The 21,715-nt window shown below is 38.5% G+C and overlaps 1 protein-coding gene across 1 annotated transcript in view; it reads right to left on the bottom strand.

The window, feature by feature from the left end:
• The window catches only part of ERBB4 (erb-b2 receptor tyrosine kinase 4), a 1,012,642-nt gene that overhangs the window by 416,020 nt on the left and 574,907 nt on the right, over positions 1-21,715 (bottom strand). The window lies entirely within an intron of this gene.

The raw sequence follows: 21,715 nt of genomic DNA, 5'->3' as shown, positions 1-21,715 counted from the left end.
ATCTTTCAACAATTTTTATTCTAACCCCAGAAATGGCTAAATGTTAAAATAATTGTCCTGAGAACCATGGAATCAAAGGACACTAGCTTAAATCACAAAACCAGCGTCAGAAAGTATCAATTGGACCTACTTAGATATCGTATTATTTTCTTTTTCTGTAATTTATCACTTCTATCACTGAATACAGTATTTGCATATGTAAATGTCCTTTAGAAACAAAGACTTTAGGCATGGCAAGATGTGTGGTAAGTGTGAGAAATATAATTTTCATTTGTATTATTTTCTTTGATTCTTTTTAAAAATCAGTTTGCAAGCATTGTTTTTAACATTTCTTGCCAAGGAAAATTTGTGACAGGTAAAAATGTTGTGGCATTTTTAGAGCTCAGATTATATGAATTGGCTTTTATGTTTTCCTAAAGTTCTTCTAGAAACTCAAGTTTTACCATGTTCCCAGACATCTCATTTTCTTTTTTAAAAAATGAAAATCTGAAAAAGGTATCCAATCTATTGCTGTGATTGTAATAAAACATATGGGGTTCACTCTGGACTATGTTCAATGTTTCTATTTAATTTTATTGTTTTGAGCCTTCCCTGATGTTAACTAGGGAAAGCTGTACTTTTCTTTGTAACTTGCCTAATGTGTATCTTTTATACATTTTTTTCTCAAATAAAATCTCAGCTGGCACTCTTTAGAGAAAGGGTAGGCTTGATCCTGGGAGATTGATCCAGTGCAAGCAAACAGAATAGCAAACCAAAACAGGGGGGATTCTATCAAGAAGATTAGCAAGGTGGGCAGGGCTATCTTTCGACATGGCGAGATCTAAACTATAGGCAGGTGTGGAGCTCTATTCCATAAGGGATAGCATAGAATCAGGATAGGTAATAACTTGGCAAGAATGCCACCATACCTGTGATGAGATGGGAAAGGTGTCTCTCTGAACAGAAGTATGAAATCATGCTGAAACAAAGCATATGGTGGTCATGTGAGTCATATAGGAGGACTTAATTTATGGAGACATACACATATAAAATATAATAAAACTCTAATAAATGAAAAAATGAAATTTTAAGGGACCCTGTCCGACTGTGAGGTCCTGGACTATAGTTTGTCTGGTGTTTGGAAGTAGGACAGAAACAATGCCTGCCAAAAGGATAGGTGCTGAAGAAGCTATCAGTGATGATCTGCCAACTATGCATTAAATTTGCTTTCTTCCCAGAAAAGTATGCTACTTACATTTGATGAAATGCAAGCCTGTCTCCTTGTTGCAGGAGAAGTGGGGCTAGCCTTTGTCCTTTAAGACCCAGGATGCGAGGAGCACGCAGGTATTCCATACAGAGCTTTCCATAAAGTCTACCAGAATGAGGATACTGAAAAGGGCAGAGCCAGATAGTTTTTCCAGGAGCAACGGAAACAAAAGGATTTCCCTAGGGAGCAGGAAGACACCTCACTGGGAGTAGTCAGTACTTGAAGACGTGTACCAAGAAAGTGTGAAGAAAATTGGAGTTCCATGCCATTGAACGTGACCAAGCAGTCTGAATCACTGAACATGTAACACAAGCAGAAATGACTGCTCTGTAGGGATCAATACACCAAACTCTCCACTGAGAATGAAAAACAGAATGGACATATTAAATTATAACAAGAAGTGATCTTTTTCTTGTGTATATACCCAGAACATGTTGAAAAGATTGCCAAGGCTCACCAAACTGACTGCTGTGGATTAACAACATAGCTAGAAGAGAATCCAAGGAGAATCCATTAAAGAATCTCACAGAACACATTGTCAAAAGCAGTATGGCTGCAAGTACAATTTCAGTTTACTTAACTCAATAGTAGCACACAAAAGGAGAATCCAGGAGTATTTGCAACCATCAGCTGAATATGAACAAACAGTGTGATGCAAAAGCTAAATACAGTCTTCAGCTGTCTCAACAGAAGAAAATCTGTTGAAATTAAAATCAGTTCAAGAACCAATGCATTAAAATTAAAAGCAAAGATATTCAATCTGAATTGCATGAGAAATTGCCTGATGATAAGAGATGTAAAGCAGTGAAACAATCTGCTTAGGAACAGGGATAGGTAGTATTCAAGCTGAGGTTTTCAAATGGGTTGGTTGGATACCTGTTGAGCAAAGCTTAGTGAATTCTGCACTATTTGATATCTAAATTCCCTTCCAACTCCTATATTTTATTCTTCAGTACGTTGAAAAGGTAATAATGTTATATGCTAATAATGTAATAATAGGTTCAGTAGCACTTGCCTGCCCAAACTCCGTAGATCTTGTCCAGCTGCCTGCCAGCAGCCCCTGTCAACTTGTACTTCATAGCACGTACCAACCCATCCACATGCAATCAGCATCTGCCTGAGGCCCCAATCTGCAGCCCCCACTGGCCGACCTGCAAATCGGAGAGCTATAGATATTAAATCAGAGGTACAGGACTGCTCTGATTCCTGCTTTGAATGATGTGGATTCAGGAATATTCAGCTACAAACGTTCTTCTCCCTGGCTCAGCTTCTAGGCATTTTGCCATGTCCTAGGTCATTCTCCCAGACATGCCTGCTTGCCCTTTCTCTTCAGTACTGTATAGCACTGAATAGTTTAGCAATCTTTCATAACTGCTTTAAATCCTACAAAACAGGAGAATGAACTACAGTATATCTAGCTGTCGTCTGATACCACCATCCTGGCAATGGAGCAACTAGTGTCCTGGTCTTTATATGTATCCCATCCCTGGTCTTTATATGTATATGTATCCCATTCAGGATGTGTTGATTTGAACAGCCCTTGGCAAAATTACTGCTTATACTCAGGTATGTCTAGAATCCTAAATATTGGACATATCTTGAAAACTGTACTTCAATATCCAATTTAGTCTACTTAAGCAGACTGAATTCCCTGGCCAGGAATATTTTCACTCAGTGTCTCTCTCTTTCTCCTTCCCTATATGTGTTCATGTGTCAGGGTATACATATTTAAACATAGAGTCTGAGAAGCAGGAGGCATACAAATTATCTCAATAAATAAATATATAAATAAAACTGACAGTAACAGCTATTCCCCGGAGAAGTATGAAAAGACAAAGGTTTTCATACTAGTTAGATGGACAGATGCTTATCTTACTTTTTATTGAAAAGAGAAATGAATGCATTTGTGTTTTAGCATATTGGAGAGAGGAAAAGAGATTCAGAGAAGTCACCCCCTACAGCAATTTCAGAACATCAAATAAAAAAGCCTCCAGCTTGTTCTGCTTTGTTCATTCAGCCCCTGCCTCCAGGCACACTCCTTATGACATAATGAAAGCGCCTCATATTACCAAGAGGTAAATAGAAATGAATTGCTGATCTCCTGTCCATCTTTATCATTCTTAAGCAACAAGTTAATTTACTGTGGAAAAACTGTTGTCGGTCGCACAAATATTTATAAATAAATGAGACAGAGGAAACATTAGTCGCTAATTGCTAGAGTATCCCAGAAGTAATTGCTACTGTTTTCTGTTCACATTCATAGGAAAATATCTTTGCCTTGCAAAAAATCTTCAAAACCTTTCAATTTATTCTTAACTGTGGACATCTGCTTTATATTGCTCATCAAGTTTTTTTGTATGATTTATTTCTGAAGTGCTCTGCATATCTTTTCTTCCTTTAAAATAATATTCCCATGCAAATTCTGTGTTTTAGCATAAATTCAGAGGAACGAGGCACACTAAATCAAAGCAATGCACTTTTCAATCAATCTCTCTCCTTTATTATGGTCTTTAGGCCAGAGAGCACAACAATAAAGTATATAAACCTGTAATTATTATTAATAAATCTTCTTTTAAAAAAAGATGTTAAAAAATGCAATGAAACTACATAAAATAAATTATACAGATAGTAGTAGCAATCACAAACAATTGTGCTAAACCTAAACCATAGGTATGACGGATACAACAAATAATAACACAAAATTGGGTAATCTGGAACCTATATTGGGGTCCTGGTCAGATAAAAGTGAGAGATAAGCCCTGTGCTCTCTATTAGAGTAGTAATAGTTCTTTAAGATGGGATAAAGATGGGACTGGCCCGCCCCTGTGGATAACAGCCAAGGAATTTCAGCTGGCAGGCTTCAGGAAAAAAGCCTCCTCTGATATCACTCCTGCCCTCTGGAGGTGAGATTGATTCCCACCCTCCTGGCATTTCATAAGAACCTTAAGACCTGGCTCTGCCAGACAGTTTGGTGAGCAAATGACTTAGAGGCTCAAAATGTACAAAAGCACTGCAGAAAATGTTTTATTTGTTTTTATTTTATTTATTTATTGGCTGTCTATCTTATTGCAGGGTAACTCTGGGCAGCTTATAATCTTCTGTGTCCCCACAGAACTGCATAGCATTCAACCATGAGGAAAACCTGATGAAATTTCAGAATTAGAAGTGAAGAGAGATAAGATGATGGCACATGCCCATTTGCAAAGAATTCATACAGTATAGACACTAGGCTCAAACTGGTTTGAAAATCCATATCCCAGATATGTTTAAGGAATTTAGGAATTGGAGTCACTCCTCTATTTAATACACCAATCCAAATTCAAACATCCATAACTTTCAACAAAAGGAAGGCAGCCTCTTCTTTCCATTCTCAATCTTGTACATATTGTTAGAAATGTTTTTGCTATAGTCTATGAAAATCTGACTCCCTTTAAGTTAAATCCATTACTCTAGGTTCTGCACTTGAAACAAGAAAGAAAGAAATCAGGCTATCTTGTAAGGGATATCCCTTGAAAGATTCGTAGTGTGCTACCATAACCTTGCCCCCACTGAATTCTTTTAGTGAATACCTTTTAGCTAAAGGTATTCAGCTCCTTCAATTTATCTTCCTAGAGTTCATTTTTTGTCCCCTTTGCTCATCATTTTTGCCCTTCTCTTAATTTTATCTGAATCCTTCCCAATGTGTAGTGCGCAGAACTGACTAAAGCACAATAAAGGGGGATGATGATGTACGATGAAAACAAAATTCAATTGTGAGAAAAGTAAGGTTTTACATCTAGGCAAGAAAAAACAAATGCATAAGTATAGAATAGGTGGTACTTGACTCAAAAGCAGTAATTGCAAGAGGGATCTTGGAATCCTAGTGAACAATCACTTAAATAGGAGCCAGCAGTGTGCTCATAAAAGGCAAATGAAATCCTAGGTTGCATTAACAGAGAATGACTTAGTTGAGGGAATAGAAGGGGAACTCGTGAAATTTGCAGATGATACTAAACTGGCAAGAATAGCCAACACCCCTGAAGACAAGCTCAGGATCCAAAAAGATCTTGACAAACTTGAACAATGGGTCCTATCCAACAAAATGAATTTTAATATGGAAAAGAACAAAATTTTACATTTAGGCAGGAAAAAAAATCAAAGGTATAAGTACAGATTAGGTAATATCTGGCTCAAAAACAGTAACTGTGAGATGGACCTTGGAGTTCTAGTGGATGATTTGAATATGCAGCAGTGTGCAGCAGTAGCCAAAAAAGCTAATACAATCCTGGGTTATATAAACAGAGGCATAGAATCAAGATTATGTGAAGTATTAGTACCGCTTTATAAAACCCTAATAAGACCACATATGAATACTGCAACCAATTTTGGTCACTATACTACAAAAAAGATGTTGAGACTTTGGGAAAAGTTCAGAGAAGAGTAACTAAGATGATCAAAGGCCTGGAGACTAAAACATATGAAAAATGGCTGCAGGATTTGGGTTTGGCTAGTTTAAAGAATAGAAGAATTAAGGGTAATATGATAGCAGTATTTGAGGGGCTGCCACAAAGAAGAGGGGCTCAAATTATTCTACAAGGTATCAGAGATCATGACAAGAAACAATGGTTGGAAATTAATCAAAGAGAGAAGCAACCTGGAATTAAGGAGAAACTTCTTAACAGTGAGGACAATTAACCAGTGGAACAACTTGCATTCAGAAATCATGGGCACTCCATCACTGAAGGTTTTTAAGAAGAGACTAGACAGTCACTTATCTGAAATAGTATAGGTTCTCCTGCTTGAACAGGAGGCTGGACTAGAAGACCTCCAAGGTCCCTTCCAGCCCTAGATTGTATGACTTGAATGTATGAGAAATAGATCGCGCAAAGTGTCAATACCACTTTATAATGTCTTGGTAAGACCACATTTGGAATATTACATCCACTTTTGGTCTCCACAATATAGAAAAGATGTTAAGACTAGAAAGAATGCAAAGAAGAGCAACAAAGGTGATTAGGAGACTGGAGGCTAAAACATATGAAGAGCAATTACAACAATTGGGTATGTCTAGTTTAATCAAAAGAAGGACTAGGGGCAGGGGTGAAATCCAGCAGGTTCTGACAGGTTCTGGAGAACCGATAGCAGAAATTTTGAGTAGTTCGGAGAACCAGCAAATACCTCCTCAGGCTGGCCCCAGAGTGGGGAGGGAACAGGGATTTTGCAGTATCCTTCCCCTGCCATGCCCACCAAGTCACGTCCACCAAACCACACCCACAGAACTGGTAGTAAAAAAAATTGGATTTCACCACTGACTAGGGGAGACATGATAGCAGTGTTCCCATATCTAAGGGGCTGCCATAAATAAGAGGGGTTCAACTATTTTCCAAAGCACCAGAAAGCAAGAGAAGAAACAATGGATGAAAACTAATTAAGGAGAGAAGCAACCTAGAACTAAGGAGCAATTTCCTAACGATGAGAACAATTGTAACAACTTGCTTTCAGACGTTGTGGCTGCTCCATCATTGGAGGCTTTTAAGAAGAGACTGGATAGCCGCTGCTCATTTAGATTCAGCTTGTAATCAGTAACTATTCCAAGACATTTTTTCACAAGTACAACATTATTGTTAATCTAACTAAATTCCAGCTTTGAAGTTCTGCTCATTCCTGGGCTATTTGTTTAAATGGAAGATTATAGAGGTTTGTTATTTAGTTTCCTAGAATGCAAATATTAGGAAAGAAAAAACTCTGTTGTCAAAACATACTGAGCTAGCGCTTTGCAGCTTTTCAGATTGACTTTTGATGCTTTCATTATTATTCAAAGCTGTGAAGTGATACTGCATCCCAAAGAGGACCCATTTCACACATCAATCTGTGCCAGTTTCCATATGGTTTGGCTTCTGATACAGAGGTTGTCATTTGAGGAAAGATGAAACTCCCACTGAATGACAACTTCATGCAAATGGTCCTAATCCTTTAATTAACAAGGGGTGGGGGGGATATACATAGTCTGGCTTTGTAAATGCTTTCGAGCCCTTCACCAGCAGTGGCCTTAGGAGACACTTGGATTTCCTTCTGTAAAATTGCTGTGTCTATTTGTGTATGCATGTGTGCACACTTCCTCCTCAAGATTTAAACAGGTTATGTGCATATGTACCGTCTGAGTTTATGTGTGTGTAGGTCAAATCACGGTGAGTATATTTGTGCTGATTTTGTGTGTGAGAATGTCTAGACAGATGGAATATATGTGCAGCCCCTGGGTGTGGGAAGGAACTCCTGTGTTTTTCTGCATATGGGTATTGAGGGTGGGGTATCTAGGCTCCCACTCTGAGCCAACTGACTGGGAAAGAGGGAGTGGGGCTATGGGGCAGCATTCCAAACTGCAGCCCTGGGAAAAAAAATTTCAGTTTTCAAGTTACTCTTTCTCTTGAAGGTTTTTCTCTTCACACCAATTCTGTTTTCCAAGTTACCCTGCTGATGGACAGACAGGCAGACAGAATCCTCAATCCTCTTACTCATCTAGCTTTTTGCAGCTCTAGCTTTTTGGTATCCTCAATGTATCGTTGAGCAGAGTTGTAGCTTCTTTCATTCTTTTTTAATTTATCAGTAATATATTGAAATTCAATCCCCCCCCCCACAATTCCCTAAAAGCAAGTCCCACTAAACCCAGTCAAGTTTTCTTTTCAGTAGATGCATATGACTGCAGGGAGACAAAACATACTATTTGACTATCAGGCACTCGAGTAATAGGCAAATAAGCAAAACCAAGCCATAACCCAAATCACAGCAAATACAATTTATTATGAACTGATTTCACAGTCATCAAGGGAATATCACCAATGGATTAAAATTATATTTGAAGTCACAAATATATGTATATATTTATAAATTTGATTTCTCAATATTAGTCAACAATCGGTGCATTCTAGACCTTTTGAATCTATGTCCTGCAGATGTGTTGAACTATAACTCCCATCCTCCCACAGCCAGAATGAATCCATTCCTGAGGCTTCCTGTGCATCTCACAGCAAGACTTCCCTAGGCCTGCTGACTTAGAAACAATTGCCCCGTATTAACAATGTTGTACAAAAGTCCTGGAGTGATTGGATGAAATGGCAGATGAAGAGAAAGCCCAACATTATCCCTGCACAAAAAAATTATGAAATATGCTGGCTCAAGATCAAGGCTTTGAAGGAAGAGTTGGACTTGTCTGCTGGATATTGGAGGTATATGTCACCTGTCCAGATCTGTAATTTTCAGAGGCTGAGGGAGAAAAGAGCTGGAACTTTCTATCATGGTTGGCACAGTTTTGCATTTGCAAGCTTTGGACAATAGACTGATTGAGGACAGGTTCTAGACTTATTTATTTTATTTTTATTTATTTATTTATTTTGTCACACATTATATATAAGCATAAGCATGAAATAACTATACGAATTGGATATAATGAAAGAAAACAATAGGACAGGAACGGTAGGCACGTTGGTGCTCTTATGCACGCCCCTTATAGTCCTCTTAGGAATGGGATGAGGTCAATAGTAGATAGTTTTTGGTTGAAGCTTTGGGGATTTTGGGAAGAGACCACAGAGTCAGGTAGTGTATTCCAGGCATTAACAACTCTGTTACTGAAGTCATATTTAAGATGAACACTTTGGTTAACAGGATGCCAGAGCCAGCAGCACATAACTCAAAATAATAAATCCATATTTCTGATAATGAATAGCAGTTTTAAAGCTAATTTAAAATGAATAATATGTGCCTTCCTCTGGAAATGATTCAAACCAAACCCACTGTCTCTAAATTCCCAAACTTCTTTATTAGAAATGTATAAAGGAATATCTCTCTGTCCCTCCCACTTCTCTCACGCTTTCAGAGTCATGCCCAGCTATATTGAGTCCCTGCAGATAGTCAGGATTGTGTATCCTAGTCACGGATGTAGGCTATTTGATCACTAAGACACAACTGTTGCTTTCAAAAGTTTAGCTCATTATTTTGCCTCACTGCTAAAAATTCAGGTGGCCACAACCTCTCCAGGCATGCTTGGATTTATGGAATTAGTTCTTTTATTCCAGTGTGCAAAATGCTTTAAGGGCTGCAGAATAGGGCTAGGGGATGAGGCAAATGAACTGTCATAAGCAGCTTCCTAGAACCTATCATTTCTTCCTTGCTTCCTCCTTTCTTATTCCCTCTTGGTTAGCTCTTCCATCCTAATTGTCTGTCAATGCTATGGGATCCCTAGCTCATGGCTTCCTGCATTGTAATATATCTTATTTAGCAGGTCTGGTAGCCTTATGTAAATAAGGGTTTACTATTTTTGGTAAAGTTTAATAGTTTTTTAATTTTTTAATCATGTTTGTTAATTGGGATTAGATTTAGATTATTAAAGAGAGGGATGAGGGGATTTAAATTAAATGGAAAGGGAGATTATATACTTAAATTGTTAGGCATTTCTATTAATTTTTACTGGATCTTTGTCAGTTAATAAAAGCTGGTGGTTTAGAGATGAGTTAATAGAAAATGGGGTGGAATATAGAATGAAGTTGTATTTGGTTATATTTTAAAATGCAGAGATAAATTGATAATGCTGAATATACTGCTGATGAAGGTGAAAGATTTGTTAATATTATTTTTGGGAGTATTTTTCTATATTTTTTAAATGTTCTTTTTTCAAAATGTATTATATTCTTGTATTAGTTTTGTCTCTTTAATATAATTCTTAATAAAAATTATTGCATAAAGAAAACAACAAAACCCTAGCCTCGTTGCCACAAATGCACCTTTGCAGTTTGAAACTGAATCACTGCATTGCCCATTGTAATGAAAACAAGGCAAAATCTTTAACTAAATATGGATCTTTAGTTAAATAGCTGCCCTGTCATTTGAAATTAAGAATGATGCTGAAAAAGTACCCATGTCTAGTCCTCACAAATATGACTGTTGCATGTCTGTGGTCACGTGATTGAGATTAGAACATTGCAACTGGTGGACACCAGTATCACACAATCATATGCTTGCCATTTGTGCACATCACAGCTTTCAGCAGGAATGTGCAAGTCATGGTCCCATGAAGTCTCACGTAACAATCACAGTAGAAATGAGGTCATAAGTCCATCACAGGAACACGATGTCTCTTTTAACTATAGTGTTACTTAGCAAAAGAGTTCCCAGTCCCAACTGTGACTGTTAAGCAAAAACTGCCTGTACATATTCCCAGGATCATACTGAAACCGTGAAGGATAGCAGCACATTCCTTAGAAAAAGGAATTGCTTTGAAAAATAATTGATTGATAGGTGCTGTGTGAACCCACCTATCTTCTCCAAAACTCCCCTTTCCCATTGCATCCTAGTCGGGGTAACCAAAATTTTCTTTCATGACAGAAGTATTTTTTAAAAAGAAAGCCGTTATGCTTAAAACAGGATGTGGAATATCTACATCTAAGTATTCCTTTAGTGACCAAGGTTTCTGAATGTGAATTTCTTTTTCATTTATACAGATATCTCTCTTTGTCTCTCTGCCATATTTGAGCTACGAAAATCCAAGTAGTCAATAGATGGCAAGAGTCAGAGGTTTCTGATCATTTGAACTGATTCAGTTCAGGTATAGTAGCCCTAATCTCTCTGTGGAAGTCACTTGGGCCTCCAATTCAACTGAAGTTAAATTAAACTGAAATTGTCACAGGATAACTCTTCTATTCTAGCTTCTTAAAATCAGGAAGCTTGGACAGTAAGAACAAAACAGAGACAGTGAGGAAACTAACGAAAAAGGGGAGAAAAGGTTATTTTCAGACAATTCAGACAATTCAGAAAAACTGAATGTCACTGGCAGAAATTCTGCTATATCCTGAGAAGTGGTGGAGGGGGGTATTGTGGGTGGGAGATCTGTTAGGCCAGGGGGGAAAAAACCCTCAAAGAATTAGAAGAGAGAGTTCAAGTCTCTATTAATAGTATTCAGGGTGTGGAGGAAGTTTCTCTAAAGCTTGGCCCAGCTTTATTTAGAACAGGAAACTCTTTGCTAGGATTTACAGTTTTACAGAAGCTTAATCAAAGATATTACATCTTGAAACCCATAAGATTTAGCAATAACTGAGCAGCATTACTTATTCTCATATGCATAATTTATAGGAACTGGTCTCTGCTTTAATATTCTTCTTTACTTGTACGAAAATATGGGACACCTCCTAAGTGAATATGGCATTAGTGAGTTATATTATAATGGAGATCTTCCATCATTTGAATAAGAACTAGACCACATAAGCAGGGCAGGGGAGGTGTTGCCCGGTGCAGTCAACCTTTTTCCAAGACAGCTCCAGTTCTGTTTTCTACAAGGTCATTTATAATGAAGAAGCAGGGGAATCAGATACAGGAAGTGTTTTACTCAGAGGAGGCTTTTGCACATTCTGAAAATACTGCTTTCAAGGCACAGTGAGCAATGCCACTAGAGACCTCCTAACACTGACTCAACTAAGAAAAGCTGCAGCCTAATTTATTGCACTTTCTCTGCGTTTGTGCTATGTCTGTAAAGTAAGAATATCATCTGATTAATATTTATTTAACCAAATAATCCTATGAATTCTAATCAACAGCCCAAGGTTGCAATCCTACGGTCTCAGGGTAGAGAGAGAAAGACAGGAAGATCCATTTTCAAATATGACTCTCATCTCAACATAGGGCTGAAATCTCAGCAAAGTGCCTATTCTAGCATCACTGTTAGACACAGACAGAGAGAGACAGACAGACAGACAGACACAAAGCCATGTTACGGTCAAGACAGATTGAATCAATAAATTTATTTTGGGCTTCCTAATTCAGAAGCCTCAGTGGCAAAAATAGGACATCTAGCCATTTTAATAAGTACTTACATTTAATACTTAAAATGTTTAAGTATTAAAAATACTTAATACACATTGAGACTTTTTTCTCTTATTATTTCTAAGCAGTATTTCAGTGGCTGAGAAAAAGTTATAGACCTTCTGTGAGATTACCCCAAATTATACAGGATACCTATACAAGTGTGTTCTTTTTAAAATCCTCCATTAATCGAGTATCATACCAGCAATATGGACTCAAAATATAAAGCTGGTGTTGACCTTTAAATGTGCGGCCAATTGTCTGCTCTTTCCAAAAGCCTGTCTGGATAGAGAGTAGGGAAGACCCATTTTCCCAGGAGAATTTGCTCTTCTGCTGCCAAATGAAACAAATGGGGAAGTTTATTTAAATCTGTTCCAGAATGGCACAACTGTGGGACTTGTTCCTTCGGTCTTCCTGGGAGAACGGAGTCCCTTTGAAACTTGCCATCAGCATGGCAAGGTGATTTTCCCAAAAGGAAATTGAACTAGCATAAAACTATGAAAGTCCAATTGTCTTTTGGAAAAACCACCTTTGAGATAACCATGACCTGGATGAGTGAGAATCTCCATAGACGTTTGCCATCAGAATTTGCATAAGGGCACTAAAACTAACTCCTCTCCCATCCGTGGGCTTACTCTTGGCATAAAGTTTAGGTTGTTGATCTAAAACATTCTACTGCCTTAGCAAGGGAGCAATGGAAATTCCCCACAATTGTTAGAGAGCTTAATTACAAGTTCAAGTGGAAATTTTAAACAAATCAGAGAATCCTCCTTTTTGTGTGATACAATTGTAAATGCTGGCATACTATATTAAAAACCTATGTAAACCACTGTGTAATTAAGGATGAAAGAAATCCATCAGAGATTTATTTTTTCCTCAACAAAATAGCAAGCTTGCAAAAAAAAAAGAGGAATCTATGTATAAGCTAACTAGCAGTTCCCAGCTAAAGTTACAATATCACAACTGCCTAAGGCCACCAAATAACATACCAAATATTTATTACTTTGCAACGATGGAAAGAGGAAGATGCCTATAGTTCAAACTTTTGAGAAAATATATAAAGTCCCTGACATCACTACAATATGAATTCAACCAACGTACATAAGGTTTTATCTCTTATCTTTCTTAAAAATTTAAATCTAACTAAATCAAGTCTTTGACTGTACTGCTAAGTTAAGCTTAAAAGGTTGAAGTACAGGTTAAGTGTTTAGAAATCAGTGATTTACTGCCTGACATTCAATATAGATGGGACACCAGCTTGCAATATTTCTTTTAGGCACATTCAACTATAAGGACGCTGGAGAATTTACTATAGCCTGCATTTTGGAACTAAATGGGCTAGTTCATATTTTCTGGATTAATCTATCAGTCAGAACACAGGTTATATACTTTATAATAAATTGTAAAGCTATGTAGGAACAATGTACATGTAAGAAATGTGCCTATTAAAAGTTTCAAAAAGTATACACAGAGTATATAAAACTGCTTAGTATGATTTTAGTCAAAAGATTGAGAAGCTGAAAATTAACTATTCTCAAAGTAACATGGTTATATTTGGAAAGTGCCAAACTAATGTTTTGCATACTTAGAAAACCAATAATATCAAAATTGAGGAGATTCCTTCAAATATTGACACACTTATTTCTAATCTTCCTCAACTTGGAAATATCCATTTTATGACCTTTTCTTATGGGAACAAAAGACCACTAAAGCTATAATCAAATTTACTAAGGATAAGGATAATAATTACAGCAGCAAACTATTCAAAGCCTGGTGATAAACCATTTCTTGTATGGTGCACTATTTTGCATCAGGGACACATCAGCATTACAAACAATCCAGCTCTAATATCTGAGATCCACCTTGTGTGATTTCCCATCCCCAATGCCCTGCATCTCATCCATATTCCTCTGGCTGGAATCTTGCTGTATCTTGTAACAGGTCCAAAAATGATTGTGATGCATGAAATATTTGCCAGAACAGGTGTTTGAAGGTATGTTCCTAGTTTAGGTCAACCTGGCTGATAAATTCTAATCTTGGAAGAAACAAATATCTCTAGACTTACATACTGTTTTATTATGCTGTACAGCCCTATTCAAGTGGTTTACAGAGTCAGCAAATTGCCCCAACAATCTGGGTCCTCCTTTTATTGACCTTGGAAGGATGGAAGACCTTGAGCCGGTCAGGATCGAACTGGTGGCAGTTTTCAGAGTTAGCCTGCAATACTGCATTCTAACCACTGAGCCACCACGGCTCTTATGGTTCATAATTTATATATTGTATGCTAATACTTGCTTTGGCATAACATTGAAAAAGAGGAATGTTCGCCAAATGGGAGACCAAAATAGTAATAATAAAACAGATAACAGATTTGATTATGTGCCATCAAATAGTTTTTGACTCCTAGCAACCATATAGATAGATTTTCTATATCTATCTCTATCCTGGTCTTTTAGGATTTCCAACACTACACTCATTGCCATTATAACTGCATCCACCTTTTCTTTCCTTCTTCTTTTCCCGAGCCTTCTCTAGAGAACCAGGTCTTCACATAATGTGTCTGATATAGGATAGATCATTTTGCCTTGAGTGAGAACACTGATGATTTGTTCAATGATCCATTTGTTATCTATAATAGAAGGCTAACAAAAATTAAACAGGAATGGCTTCCTTATATTATACCTTAGACAACAATGTAGATTTAGGCATTTTTAATATGTTTTTAGGGGGGGAAATTTAGACTAATAAAAAATAGATGAAAGGACTTAAATAGAAATAGCAATAATCTTCTATGTTCAATATAAAATATAAATATCTAGGTTAATGTGAACAGTCATGGAAATAAATGAAAGGGAAGGGAAGAATGTGTCACTAGAAATTTTTCCATGATTTTGTTTTATTTATATTCAGTAGTGGTTTATTTTTGTTTTATTCTACTGTCATTATCTAATGCAGACCTTTTTTCCTTTGTGTTTCATTATTCTAATAATAAAAATACCTCAAATGCTTATATAGTTGCAAATTCGGCCTTCTGCAATCTTAATCCATGGTGTACATTCTAGGTTTAGAGAAAGCCACTGCCAAAATTAAACAGAGTATTGGGTTTAAATTTATAAAGCAATACAATTAGATCATTTCAGCTTAATAAAGCCCTTATCATGAGGCCATATGTTATTCCCCAAAATCTTTAGAACATTTTCTCAGTCCCATCTGGAAGGGGATTTACTTTGGTAAGATTTGACACCCTACCCTCAAAGGTGACAACAACAAGAATGCCTCCGAGTATGCTGAGCATATGTCAGAGAAAGACACCCCCATATCACATCTGGTTCCTAATCATAATATCCCCAAGTATTACTATATTCCTAGGCTAGCCCCCATCAAAAATTGAATGAATCAGCATACATTAATATAACAAAATGGTAAAAATAACTCAGACAAATGGTTATCTGGCCTGTTCTTGGGCACATCCATCACCTCCGGATTACTGGAGTTCTGGTCACACTGTTGAACTGCTCTTAATATTAAGGTTGTCTTTTTCCCTAACACACACAGTTGAAATCTGATTTCCTGTAATTTATAAACATTATTTCATGTCTTGCTCTTTGAGGGAAAAAAGGCAGGTTGCCACCTTCTTCTATGTAACCGCATTATTTCAGATATGTGAATAATATCACCGTATCATCCCTTAGTTTTTCTGTTATCAAAGCTAAACATTTTCAGTTCCTTCAATGTGTCTTTGTAGGAATTTGTTTCTAGTCCTCTTTTATCTTTGATGCCCTTCTCTTAACCTTTTCTATTTTCTGTGAATTCTTTTAAAATTATGTGCTAAAAAGAGGACACAGTGCTTGAATAGAATAATTACTTCCTCTGATTTGGAAACCTTCCGCTGATGCAACCAAAACCAATGTGTTTGTTTATAGCCACATCATGCTTACATTATTGACTTATATTCAGTTAGTAATCAATGCCTTCTTTTTCACGAAGATTGTTTCTCAGTCAAGTATTCAGCATTTTATACTGAAACATTGATAAGAATCCTTGGATATGGTTTTCAAATAAGTTATCAGTCCATTTAATTGTCAGACCATGTAATTCACATCTAATTAGCTTGCTAATCAGGTTGGCATGGGATGTCTTATCAAATACTGTGATGAAATGAGAATGTGTACAATATTCCTGTAATGTAATAAGGAAGGTATCCAATCAGAACATGAGATAAGGTTTGCCTGGCAATATTTGTTCTTTAGAAATTTATGCTACTTTTTGATTATCACCAAATTGTTTTCACAATACTTACAAATGTATAAAATAATTTATAATCTTCCTGGGTTTCAATTACATATTGACTACAGTAATCTGTATCTGTAAATTCCCCCCTTTCCCTGTGTGTTCATAGAGAGGTTTATCCTTCTCCAGTCATTGTCACCTATTTTCCAAGATATAAACATTCAGCCAAACTGTAAGCAATCTATTTAGCCCCAGAAAAGCAATTTATCTGGCCCTAGTGATTTCACTTATTAAAAACAATATTCTCTGACTATGTTTTCTATCAGTCTCAAGTGCAGTCTTATTTCTTCCTGATGTTCACAGTTACCTGTTGAGCTACATGCCGACTTTTCCAGACTGAATCCAAACAGGAGCCTTTCCTCTGAAGGCTTAGAGTCTGAATTTTTTTCCAGCAAAGATCTTAAAGTTGTTTCTAAGTTCTGGTGTTACAAACTATATTTTATGTGACCTACTTCTACCAGAAGTAGACATTATGTGTCTTAACAAAAGGTGCCTTACCTTTTATTAAGTAGATTTATTACTTTGTTTAGTTCTCTTCCTAATGAAGGGTTGCTCGTTGTTCATTGTAGTTCCTATTGTAGCATCTCCTTCACTTGATCTGGTCAAGTTCTTATTTTATTTCATGAGATACTCTGATATTTATTAAAATGCCAGGACACAAATGCATTCACTGCAAATAAAGGAATGACGTTCCTTTAAGGCTGGAGTAGACAAATTGAAATATGCCCAAGCATTGCAGGTCAAAAATGCAGAATTCTATCACTGAACTTCACTTCTACTATAATTTTTATAGTATCACATATAGTAAGGTTATTCTTTTTTTGTTTTTTTAAACTCTTAAATTAATCCACTACACTTTCTGAAACTGGGAGCATGGGAGTTGAAAGGGAACTCTTCCAATCTTCTATTAGCTTCCTCTGTTTGTTTGCTTAATTGTTTGCTTTGCTTCTTGGAAACTATTAATTTATATTCTTCCTATAAGCTTGCAGTAGTCTCTGCTTATTCAGCAGGAAACAGTGACTTTCTCCCATAATGTAGAATTGTCAGATCTTAGGACATACACCTTGCAGTTACCAACTATTCAGGAAGTGATCATTACATCCTCACAAGCCTTTAAAATATATAGCTTCTCTAGCCATTCTCCGAACTTCCTTATCTCTTGTTTTTGTTGAGTTCTACTGCCAAACTAATATTAGCTTTCATATGACTGTAACTTTGTTGCAATAGTAAGGATTGCTTGTATCCTTACTATTTATATTGATACTATTTCATGATTGCTTATTTGTACCCTATGACTATCATTATGATTCCGGATGAACGTATCTTTTCTTTTATGTACATTGAGAGCATATGCATCAAGACAAATTCCTTGTGTGTCCAATCACACTTGGCCAATAAAGAATTCTATTCTATTCTATTCTATTCTATTCTATTCTATTCTATTCTATTCTATTCTATTCTATTCTATTCTATTCTATTCTATTCTATTCTATTCTCTCAGCTGCAGCCAATCCTACACCTAGAAATACACGTAATTGGATAGAGAAAATGACCATTTAGCTAGAAGACAATCAAAGTGACAATAACAAAACAAAATCCCCCTGAAATCATTTAACAGTTGTAACTAGTTAGTCCGAATATTATTAAAAACATCAAAGGAAAATACAAATTCTAATAGAATAGCAACAGTAATGGTGCTTAGACTTATATACCTCTTCATAGTGTTTTACAGCCCTCTCTAAGTGGTTTACAGAGTCAGCATATTGCCCCCAACTATGTGGGTTCTCATTTTCCCAACTTCAGAAGGTTAGAAGGCTGAGTCAACCTTGAGCCAGTGAGGATTGAACTCCTGGTATGTAGAGTTAGCCTGCAATACTGCATTCTAACCACTTCACCACCATGGCGCTTTACATAGTGGTCTCACTGCACAATGATGTGTTGTTTTGCTATTAGTTGAAATGGGCTGTTCAAGAGTATGATGAATTCTCCCTAATACCAAGTTTTATTTTATTTTTTAAATAGTGATTGATGCAGTGTGTTCCTTATGTTTAATTAATTAATTTTAATTAGGACAAGCCCTAATTATTTCCTCCAAAACTATGAACCTGGTGACTATTTTTTTAAATATTTGATTTATCAGTAAGAGTAAAATACAAAAAAACTAACAGAAAAGCATATTAATAACAAACAATTAATTTTTTGTATTTGTGTGTGGGAAAAGGGAAAAAATGACCCAAATGTCAAATAAATCTGGTGAGTAGTGATTTAAGTCACAAGGACATAAAAAGATCCCTCCTGGATCAGATAATATATCCACTCAGTTAAACATCGGTCAACTGAATCCATCTGGGCTGCTCACAAGCAGAGACTGGAGCATAATATTGCTTCCCACCAGCCAGTGTCTGAAGTAGGCAGCTTTGATTCAAAAGATGGCAAAACAGCCAGTAATATTAGTAGCTAGGTTGTCCATGAACCTATTCTGTTCTCTTTTAAAAGCATCCAAGTTGGCTGCCATCACCATAACTGCTGGTATACACTGTGCGAAAAGCTCCCAGGAGGTGACAGGCAGGTGGACTCCGGCAGTGATTAATGCTTCTCTACAGGAAGAGGCAGTGCCCCAGCACTTTAAGGAGGCTGTAGTCCACCCTCTTCTTAAGAAGCCATCACTGGACTCTACCCTGTTGGATAATTTCCAACAGGATAGAATCCCTGTCTTGAATCTTCCCTTTTTGAGGAAGGTTGTTAAGAAGGTGGTCGCGCGGCAGCTCCAGAGGTTTCTGGGTGAAACAGATTATCTCAACCCTTACCAGTCAGGATTCAGGCCTGGATTTGGAACAGAAATTGCATTGGTCACACTGTTGGATGATCTGTGGCAAGAGAGGAATGGGAGTAGTGCATCCATCCTTGCTCTACTTGACCTCCCAGTGGCTTTTGATACCATTGACCATGGTATTCTCCTGGGACAGCTTTGGGGGATGGGAGTGGGAGATCTTTGCTATCCTGGTTCACTTCTTTCTTCTGCGGCCCCTCTCAGTCAGTGTTGATAGGAGATGAGAGATCCAGCCCTCGCCCACAGCTTTGCGGGGTTCCTTTGAGGGCTCAGTACTCTCTCTGCTCCTGTTCAACATTTATATGAGAGGGTGAGATCATCCGTCACCATGGACTGAGGTATCACCAATATGCTGATGATACTCAGCCGTATGTCTCGGCCCGTGGTGAGTTAAGTGATCCCATGTCCGCCCCCTTGCAGTGCCTAGAGGCTGTTAGGGGCTGGATGAGGAGCAACGGGTCAAAATTAAACCCTTGCAAGACTGAGTGGGTTCTGGATCTGGGTTTGGGGTTCGTTGGCTCAGGAAGAATTGCCATCTTTGGTCTTGGATGGGGTGGCACCACCTCAAACACACCCTGTGTGTAATCTAGGGGTTTTCCTGGACTCATGACTCCTGTTTGAAGAGCAGGTGGCAGTTGTGGCCAGGAGAGCTTTGTGCAACTGCAGATTGTGTGCGAGTTAAGTCCTTCCCTGGACCAACAGTCCTTACTCACAGTCACTCAAGCTCTAGTCAGTTCCTGTCTTGACTATTGCAACACGCTCTACATGGCGCTTGAAGACTGGAAGTCCCATCATGTTCTTCGCACCAACCGCGCACCCCATTGCCTGCCAATGCCAGTGCTGCTTGTGGCCAGACCCAGCCAGGAGGATGGCCTGCTGACAAACTTCAGGCTGGCTCTGTCCTGACATGTCCCACCGTTCTCCTGGCCCGTTGCCACTGTCACTGCCCTGTTCTTCAGGTTGGCCAAAGTTGCTCGGAAGGCAGCTGCTACAGCCTTCCTTGCTACTTAAAGACAGCTTCCATGGCAGGAAATGTTTGGGCAAGACATCTCCTTCTCAGCCTGAAAGATACAGAGAGCATGCACATATTTCACAGTGCTGGGACCATCTGTGAGGAGACGGTGCACGGGCACACACTGTCTCCTCACAGAAGATCCCTGTCCCATGAGGTGTGTATGCCTGTTTGCTTGAGGCTGAGAAGGAGGAGAAGACTTGGCTGAACTTTTCTGCCTCCCTCTTTTCTGACACTGGCTAGGCAGGTGAGCAGCCTCCTGACCACTGGGGCAAGTGTCCTCCCAGCAGGTCTGTGCTAGCTTCAGGCCGGCGCTGTCCTGACATGTCCCGCCACGACCGCAGCCTTGCTTGCTGTTGGACTCACCAGCTCCGATGGTTGCAGCACCGTGCCCCCCCCCCCAGGTATGGCGAGTCCTGAATTGGGACTTGACAGCATGCTTTTCACTCCAAGCAGCCCAGACTTAAAAACACATGGCTGGGGTGGAAGAGCAGTCCTTTTTAACAAGCTCAAAACTGAGTTGCAAGTCTGGGTTCCCTGCACAAGAGCTGGAAGTCCGGTTCTCTGGCACACTTATCTCTGTTTCCCTCTATGACTGGCCTTGGAAAAAGCTTGCCCTCATAATCACATGTCTGCAGCCAGAGCTAGGTTTGCAGCTCTCGTGTGGGGAACTCAGGCTTGCAGCAATAGTTTTGAGCTTGTTAAGAAGGACCGCTCCTCCACCCCAGCCATGTGTTTTCCAGTCTGGGCTGCTTGGAGTGAAAAGCATGCAATATGCTGGCGCTCCTGGGATTCCCTGCTTGAGTGCTGGAAGAAAATTGGTCAAGCTCCCAATGCCTGAACTGGTGAGCTGGAAGAGAGATTCTCTGTCGTGCTGGTGAGTATGTATGAAATGAGTAGGATTTTTGCTCCCCCCCTCACCTCCCCATCCCGATCCAGCATGGTGCAGAAAATGGGGCGTTTCCATGGGCCCTTCTCTTTTTTTCCCCCTAGCCTTCTTTTGCCAGTATTCAGCAGGCAGGCAATACTCTTTAGATGGGCTTTTATTTGGCCAGCCCAAGGGTGGAGGGAGGGGGAGGTAGGAAATCGCCCTGTCTCTGCAGCATCGGTCATGTGACTGAGTGGGCATGGCCAATAACGTCACTCACAGCAAGGTGCCGCCCCAACTTGCCATGAGTGACGTCAAGTTGGCCATGCCCACCCAGTCACATGACCACCTAGCCACACCCACCTAGCCATGCCCACAGAACCGGTTGTTAAATTATTTGAATCCCACCACTGCCTAATCGCTTAAGTTTAAACTGTATTTTAAAAAATGGTTCCATGCCTTTCAATGCAATCTACACTGTCTGACACAGTTACTATGTTTGTTACTCTGCAAGATATTTATCCTTTGAAAGTTGTCATTTGTCTTAAAGCCCGTCTGTCAACTAAGCAGAACACAGCAGCTATTCACTAGTTCTAAACAGGATAGCAGGTAGAATTATATGTGTGTGGTAACTGATTATTTCAG

The sequence above is a fragment of the Ahaetulla prasina genome, chromosome 1 (genome assembly GCF_028640845.1).
Source record: "Ahaetulla prasina isolate Xishuangbanna chromosome 1, ASM2864084v1, whole genome shotgun sequence".
NCBI classification, from domain to species: domain Eukaryota; kingdom Metazoa; phylum Chordata; class Lepidosauria; order Squamata; family Colubridae; genus Ahaetulla; species Ahaetulla prasina.
The sequence above is the reverse complement of the archived record's forward strand: the minus strand, read 5'-3'. Positions and strand labels throughout refer to the sequence as shown.